This window comes from Sapajus apella, unplaced genomic scaffold (genome assembly GCF_009761245.1).
Source record: "Sapajus apella isolate SASKATOON/1434 unplaced genomic scaffold, GSC_monkey_1.0 scaffold105, whole genome shotgun sequence".
NCBI lineage: Eukaryota > Metazoa > Chordata > Mammalia > Primates > Cebidae > Sapajus > Sapajus apella.
In genome coordinates this window covers 5796847-5804816 of record NW_022437045.1, presented here as the reverse complement: position 1 = coordinate 5804816, position 7970 = coordinate 5796847, and the positions used below count along the sequence as shown (strand labels likewise).

Genomic DNA, 7970 nt, shown 5'->3' with positions numbered 1-7970 from the left:
AAAAAAAAAAAAAAAAAAAAAAAAAAAAAAAAACCAAAAAAAAAACCGAATCTGCTTCTAATAATCCACCAGAGTAGAGACTGCCTCCACTTTTTATATAACACATGATGACTTGTAAAATTAATTTGAATAAAATATAATCACCTACACATGTAGTTCAGGGTATAACACAAGTGAGTTTCAAATGTGTTTAACTCAAGTCTTAAAGTTTCCATATTTTAGAGCAGAGCTTCTCAAACTTGTTGGTGTTGGGATCCCTTAATGGTCTTAAAAATTATTAAGAACATCAGTTATATGTTTACATGGATTTTAACTATTGATATTTACTATATTAGAAATTAAAATGGAGAAATTTTAGAAATATTTAATTCAGTTAAAAACAATAAACCCATTACATGTTAATGTACAGAACATTTTTATGAAAAAATAATTATATTTTCTAAAACAACAAAATGGTGTCTTTTTATATTTTTGTAATTCTCTTTAACAGAAGACAACTGGATCTTGTATTTACTCCTCAACTTACTCAGTTTTGGTTGAGTATTGGAGAAAATCCAGCCTCGCCTACCCATGTAGTTGGAAAAAGGAGAAGTATTTTAATAGTCTTTTCAGGTAATTGTGAATAGTCTTCTTTGATATTACACCAAAACTTGACAAGTGGAACTTTCTTAAAAGTTGGTTGTGCAGTATAGAACTAGATAATAACTTTTCCTACTCTATTACAGTAAAATTCATTCGTCTAACCACTTTCAATAGATAATTTACCCACTCATGATTTTTTTTTTTTTTTTTGAGATGGAGTCCTGCTCTGTCACCAGGCTGGAGTGCAGTGGTGCAATCTTGGCTCACTGCAACCTCCGCCTCCCAGGTTCAAGTGATTTTGCTGCCTCAGCCTCCTGAGTAGCTGGGATTACGGGCACAAGCCACCACGCCCAGCTAATTTTTGTATTTTTAGTAGAGACACGGTTTCACCACATTGGCCAGGATGGTCTCAATCTCCTGACCTTGTGATCTGCCCTCCTCATTCTCCCAAAGTGCTGGGATTACAAGCGTGAGCCACCACGCCCAGCCTCCACTCATGATTTTTGACATCATCCATTGGTCATTTGGAAAATATCGGCTCACTGAATTAAGCAGATCTTCTCAGTGTCAACACATATAGTCAACACAGCGGAAAAGACCATAACAACTTAGATTATATTACTGTGACAATAGTTTTGACCCTATTGAATCCTCAAAGGATCTTGGGGCTTCAAAAGGATCTGCAGGCCACACTTAGACAACCGCCGTTCACAATCATTTTAGGGACTCAGAAAAACCTAAATGATTATCCTGGTGCAAGAGAACATGCACACTTTGAAATCATTTCAGAGGATTCTGATGCTTACCCTGCTTGGTGCAGAACTTAGAGGGGCACACCATTAAGAGAAGAGTGTACTAAACTCTCTCACAAAAGTAAAAAAGTCGTTTCCCTAAGTACTTAGCCAGATACATACAAGTGTTTTTCAAATTCCCTATCTTTGAACACTGAACTTTCTTAAAGTGACACTCAAAGGCATGTGATGTATATATCTCAAGCATGTGAACTGGGGATTATGAGTTTGAGCATAAATATGAGCCTCCGAATTGGCTTCTAAAATGGATCTACATGTCTTGTGCTGCCAACTCCTTGTAAGGGTTCTATGGCTACTGATTCCATATCTGAATGGCTCTATCAGCATTGTAAAAATACTGAATCTTATTTACTATCAATTCAAAGTAGTATTTTAATTATTTAATAGTTTAATTTGCTAGTAAAAATTATAATGTACTTGAGCATAAAGAAGGTTTTAGAAGTATTCTAGGTTTGAGGCTTAGAATGTTTACATTTTTTTTTTCTTCAGGGAAATAAAAATGTTCAGCTCCATTTTAGGTTTTCAGGGTCATGTTTGGAGACTCAAAGAGCCTAAGAAAATAGGAAAAGTGATGATAAATGACCTCTGCCAGGTGCAGCTGGTATTTTATGGTAAAAAACCACTAGCAAACCAGTTCTTTCAATCTTCCTTTCCTATGCAGCCTGGTGCCACAGGACTTTCCCAGCTTTTCCAAATTCCTACAGGGAAAGGTTAGCGGGGGTAGGGATGAAGCTCCAAGAAACAGTAAGCTGGCAGGACAGTCGCCATCTCTAAAGCAGCTGATCCCAGGCCAATGCTGCAGAAGAGCTTTAGATGTTTCCTTCTCTATTTTGGTAATTCTCAAATTGGGGAAAGCACATCCACTTACTCTGGGACATGCCATGTGAACGTGAAATCACAGGATTACAAATTACATCTTTTTATAGGGTTGGGGTGAATACATTTTCTTTCTTTTTTTTTTTTTTTTTTTTTAAATAGAGATGGGGGTCTATGTTACCCAGGTTGGTCTTGAACTCTTGGCTTCAAGCAATCCTCCAGACTTGGCCGCCCAAAGTGCTGGGATTATAGGTGTGTGCCACTGTGCCTGGCCATGAACATATTTTTCTAAAAAGTGCAGATTTTGGAGGTTACTGAAAAGTTCACAGTAAAGTTTAAGATAAAAAAGCAGGTGTCACCGTGGCAGCTTTTATTCTGTAACTGAAAACACGCTTAGTATTTATTCTCTGCTGCTGGTGGTAGTTTGCTGAGCATCCTCTTTGCAAAGAAGCTTGAAAACTGGCAAGTATGCACTTGGACTGTAGGACAAAGTTTTAGGGGTGTCGGTTACACTCCACTGTAGTGTAGACTACTCCTTCATTGTTGACTATCAGTGGACCTGGCATATCACTTTTTGTACTTACGATGGCTTCAGTAACCGACCAATTCTTTGTCTAGCAAATAAACCACAAGTTTATTAAATGAGAAACGCCCAGTTTAAGAGGATATACTACTAGTGGTAAATTAATGCTCTTAAAAATTACCTTCTTGGCTAGGTGTGGTTGCTCACGCCTGTAACTCCAGCACTTTGGGAGACTGAGGTGGGCAGTTCCCGAGGTTAGGAGTTCGAGACCAGCCTAACCAACATGGTGAAACCTCGTCTCTACTAAAAATACAAAAATTAGCCGGGTGTGGTGGCGTACGCCTGTAATCCCAGCTATTCAGGAGGCTGAGGCAGGAGAATCGCTTGAACCTGGCAGGTGCAGGCTACAGTGCGCCGAGACCACGCCACTGCACTCCAGCCTGGGTGACAGAGTAAGACTCCATCTCAACAAAAACCCCAAAACAGTTTGAAAACATCCTGGATACACACCAAGATCATTCAGAATGCAGTGAAATTTACCTTACCAATTTAATTTTGGTTTGTGATAAATTAGACAAACGAGAATTAAAATTGCAAAGTTCCAGTTCTGTAACTTTCATGGGGCTCTCACAGTACAACGCTAATAGTGCGGACATCTCGCCCTGGCGCTCCAACAGGGTCTGTACAGATGCTTTACATTAGCAAGGACAGGGCAGCACGCTTCTGTAAACCCAGAGCCCCCTGGAGTTCTGGTAATTCTGACCTCCTTTACGCTTTATTTTACTAAAACAATACTGTGCGGAAAATGAATAGAATCAAGACTCACAAACTCAGTGGGCCCACTGTATGATGAAAGAGCTAATGAACAATGCAGCTGGTGGGGGCGGGAAGCGAGAGCCAGGTTATATTCCCAAGGCATAATTAGGAGTTCGTGTCTTCGGGTGGAAGTTCCTGCAGTAAAAGGCGTGGCTGCATCTTCCCCCGGCCCAGGCACTCGCCTGCTCTGCTACCCTGGCTTCTTTACTGCCTTTTTTACTACCAGCTAAAAGCGGCATTAACCCAACTTCCTTTGCAGCTTCTGGCTAAACAGTTCTCTCTTGCGGCTTTGTTTAAACAAGAATGGTTTAAGGGTTTCGCTGCACTGAGAAAACGACGTCGACCCGGAGAGGCAGCCTCCCCGCCTCGGAGCCCGGCCGAGGCGTGAGGGCCGCACAGGTCCCACGCCCCGAGGCTAAGCAGCCGAAACCACAGCGCGCTCCAGGCCAGCCCGGGCCTTATCGCAGGCGCAGATCGCGCGTTGGGCGGAAGCTCCAGGCCGTCGGCTCTAGGCGCTCAGCACCCGGGGCTGGGGCAAGCGGGCGACAAGGGCGGCGCCACAGAGGCCGACGCGTCCCTCACCCGCCCCAGCGCGCCGCAACGGCCACATCGCCCCACCCGCCCCAGGGGGCGTGGGCCAGCCAGGGGCGGGGCCGGGGCGCGGCTCCGGGGCCCTTTGGGCCCCTCCGGTCTCGCCGGCCCCGCCCCCGTCCCCGTCCCCGAGGGGCTGAGGCGAGGGAGGGGCTACGCACTCCGGCCGCGGCGCACGCTCGCCGCTTCCATCAGTCCCGCGTGCGCGTGCCCGCTCGTCCCAAGTCCCGCGGAGTTTAACACAATGCCGACGCCTACGCCGTGCGCAACGCCCCGCCGGCGCAACAGCCCCGGCGCCGGGGGCGGGGGTGGCCCAGACAGGGAGAGAGTATGAGCGCGCGCGAGAGCCGGAGACAGCGCGAGACCCGAGGAGGCCGGAAGCGCGCGTGCGCGCCCCCGCCCGCGAGCGGGAGGCGGAGCCGCAGCAGTAGCGGCAGCAGCTGTAGGAGCCGCTGCAGCTGGGAGAAGCGCCAGAGAGGCCGGGCCTGCTCCGGTCGGACCGGATCCCTCCCCTCCCCCTTCCTTCTCCCTCCCCTCCCCCAAACCCACTTCCGCAGCTCGCGGCCTTGCCGCCGAAGCAGCAGCGGCGGTAGCAGCAGGAGGCGGCAGCGAGGCGTCGGAAGGATTACGCACCTGACGGGCCCGCCTCCCAGGACTCCAGCGCGGGACGCTCACCGGCCGCCGCCGCCTGGGACGCACTTCGCGGTGGCGGCGGGAAGGGAGGGACCGGCCACGGGGAACGGAACGCGAATCGCCCCCCTCCCCTTCCTCCCTCCCTCCCTCCGATCTGCCGCCCGCCCTCTCGGCTTCCGTCCCCTCCCCCCGCAAGGCCCCGGATGGAGCCGCCGCCGACTCGCCGCCGCCTGGCTCCGGGGGATGGTTTTGTCAGGCGGCCAGAGCCCCGGCGCCAGGCGCAGCCGCCGCCGCCCCCACGAGGCGCCCCTGCCCTCGCTTCCCAGAACCGGGTCCCCGAGTGGCCCAGGCCCTCCGCCTGCCTGCACCCGGAGCTCTGGGACGCGGGTCATTCGTCGTCTTTGTTGCCACCGCCGCTGTCGGAACCGTTTGCGAGCTCCGGTGGCCCCCGCCCCCCCTCCGCCTTCCCGGAGCCTGGGCCGGGGGTGGCACGTGGGCACCGGCCCCGGTAGGCGGAGGCGGTGCGCGCTTACCTGTCGCCGGTGCTGCTGCGGCGGGGGGTGTGGAGGAGGCGCCGCTGGGCAGCCTCGGCCGTGCTGTCCTCCCCGCCGCCGCCGCCTCTGCCTCTCGCTGCTGCTGCTGCTGCTGCCGCCGCGGTCGGTGTCTCCGGCGCGGCGGCGGCGGCGGCGGCGGGGCTTTTCCTGTCCGGTTACGTTAAGGTCACATGACCGAGAGAGCGGAGAGACTAGTGCAAAGAGGCTGCGAGCGGCTCCCGCCGGGGGGGAGAGGCGGCGAGAGAGCAGTGGCGGCAAGAGCCCCCTCCCGCCCCCCCAGCCGCTCCCCTCCCCCCGCCCGCCTCCGCCTCCTGCTGCTCTGCCGCCGCCGCCGCCGCCTGCAGCACTCCACTGCCGCTCCCACCCAGGCTTCGCGCTCTGCTCCAGCCAAACTTCTGCAGACCATGTGCAGGCGAGGCGAGGAAACTTCTCTCCACCTATTGGGGCTGGAGGCTCGAGTCACAAGCCCCTTGTTTACATAAAGTATTTAGGTAGGACAAGTCCTTGAGGTGTTCGCGGTAGGGATGGAGGGCCTCTGCTCGAGATCTCTTGGCCCTTACCTTTGTCCCTGGACCTTCCGTGTTTCAGTTTTAATCTTGAAATGGAGTGGCCTTCAGAACTGGGGAGATACTGTAAACCAGTTATCTTTTTATCACCAATGGTAATTGAAAGTCATGGTGAAGTACAGATTCCTGTATTGTGCATAGAGGTAGAGGTGCTTCCTTTTCCTTGCAGAGACTAGTTGAGTGATGTCAGATCTTTCTGTCAGGGTTGAATTTGATGGTTATTTCAGCAGCTGGGTTTTTGTTTTTGAAGTTTTGGTCCACCCCAAAAAATGAAAGTCTAACGCATGTTAAGAATTTATTCTCCTGTTAGGTTTTGGTGTTTGAGGTGTGGATTTCAGAGTTGGCTATTCTGTTAGATTTAGAGGTGTGGAACATCTTTTTAACTGAGAGATCCTGAAACATGCAAACATGGCAGGGAAGTTAGAATTTCCTGATGGTCATATTTAACATTTTAAAGTTTACTTTTTGGTTGTTGCCATTTTTCTAGGATTCATGTCTTTTTTGGGGAAGTACAGTTTAGTTCTTTGAGGACTAGAATTTAATGATTTCTTCTTTTACACATGTAGGAGTTTTTGAGATTTGGGAAGGATATGGATATGGCTTTATTCCTAAGGAAATGGAGGCAGTAGTTTCAGGATACTCTCTTTTCAAGGTATGCTAACCTGGTTATGATGTCTAACCGATTTTGGTTGACAGCCAGACCACTAGCGCAATGAATGCCTGGCACATAGTTTGCAAATCATTTAAGGGAAGCTTACTCTCTTAAGACAGTTTAATACGTAGAAGTGTCCCTCCTAAAAATCTGAGTTTGATTTAGCAATCCAGTTATACCTGCAGGTACTGATGATTAATTCTTTGAAGACAAAATAAGCAGCTGTATAGCTTCACTGGTAGATTCAGTGTATACTTGTCTTGTACTTTCCTGTTTTTTGATCAGCTAGATAAATGACTTTAGTGGGTAAATGTCTGCCTACAAAACCAAATTCTGACCCTGATCTAAATAGTATCCCAGTGCACCGCTATCACTGAAACATCAAAGTTAGCCTTCAGATGGGCATTCCTGGTTCCTTGGGTTGGCTTGAGTGAGGTCTGTCTCATCTTATTAGGGGACTAAAATGATTTTGGTTGTTTTGTAGAGAATCATAATTAGAGATCTGTAGATAATCTTAATTCTTTTGGACTTTGTAAAAATTTTCAACCTTACGTCGGTGGAAGTGGTCATGTGAAGAATGAAACTTTTAAGAAAGAAAAAATGGGCAAAACTAATGCTAAACTTGAGACTATTGGGCAGAAATTTGCCTATGTATATAGTAATTGGTCTTGAGTCAAAGTATGCTTATTTTTAAGATCACTGAGTATTTCCTAGTGCTACACTCTATATAGGTTTGCTTATAGAAATAAACCCAGGGGTAAGCCCAGAAACTGAGTATCAACCCTAAAGAAAGCCTTATCAAGAGCGTCTATTCTCTTCAAGAGCTGCTACTGGAGTTTAGGACTGGGCTGGTTTGCTGCTTATTTTCTCCAGACATATGCAGCCACACTTGAATTTTGCCAAGTATGCACATTATTCCAACTTGCAGTCACAATCATCAACTAATAGCATTATGAGGAGAGCTATACAGACTGTATGTTTTTTACAGCTTGTTGAAATAGAAACATTTAGATGGATACATAAATGTGCAAATGTTGGGAAAAAACAGTAGCCCTAGCAGAGAAGAGCTAGTGTATTTCAGGATAGGGCCAAGGGAAACGTCAGTTGTCTAGTAAGTCTCTTTTTGAGAGAGCCACGAATGTCACTAGTACAGTAATAAGAAAAATAGGCCGGGCACGGTGACTCATGCCTGTAATCCCAACACTTTGGGAGGCGGAGGCAGGCGAATCACGAGGTCAGGAGTTCAAGACCAGCCTGCGCTACATGGTGAAACCCTGTCCCTACTAAAAATACAAAAAATTAGCTGGGCGTGGTGGCGGGCGCTTGTCATCTCAGCCACTCTGGAGGTTGAGGCAGGAGAATCACTTGAACCTGGGAGGCGGAGGTTGCAGCCAGCCGAGATCTCGCCACTGCACTCCAGCCTGG

The 7970-nt window shown here is 48.5% G+C and overlaps 1 protein-coding gene and 1 long non-coding RNA gene across 3 annotated transcripts in view; one reads left to right on the top strand and one right to left on the bottom strand.

The window, feature by feature from the left end:
• ZBTB2 (zinc finger and BTB domain containing 2) overlaps window positions 1-5530 on the bottom strand; it is a 30503-nt gene extending 24973 nt beyond the window's left edge. Inside the window, exon 1 of one of the 2 annotated variants that reach the window (XM_032258824.1) lies at window positions 5307-5530. The gene's annotated coding sequence lies outside the window, so the exon portion shown is untranslated. Of the gene's footprint in view, window positions 1-4773; window positions 4916-5306 lie in introns of those variants that run through there. The other variant, XM_032258825.1, reaches the window with a different exon arrangement.
• Window positions 5531-5793: 263 nt separating this feature from the next.
• On the top strand, window positions 5794-7604 carry LOC116536933. Its single transcript, XR_004262886.1, has 2 exons — window positions 5794-5998; window positions 6065-7604. It is a non-coding gene; the product is annotated as an uncharacterized LOC116536933 (long non-coding RNA).
• Window positions 7605-7970: the final 366 nt, after the last annotated feature.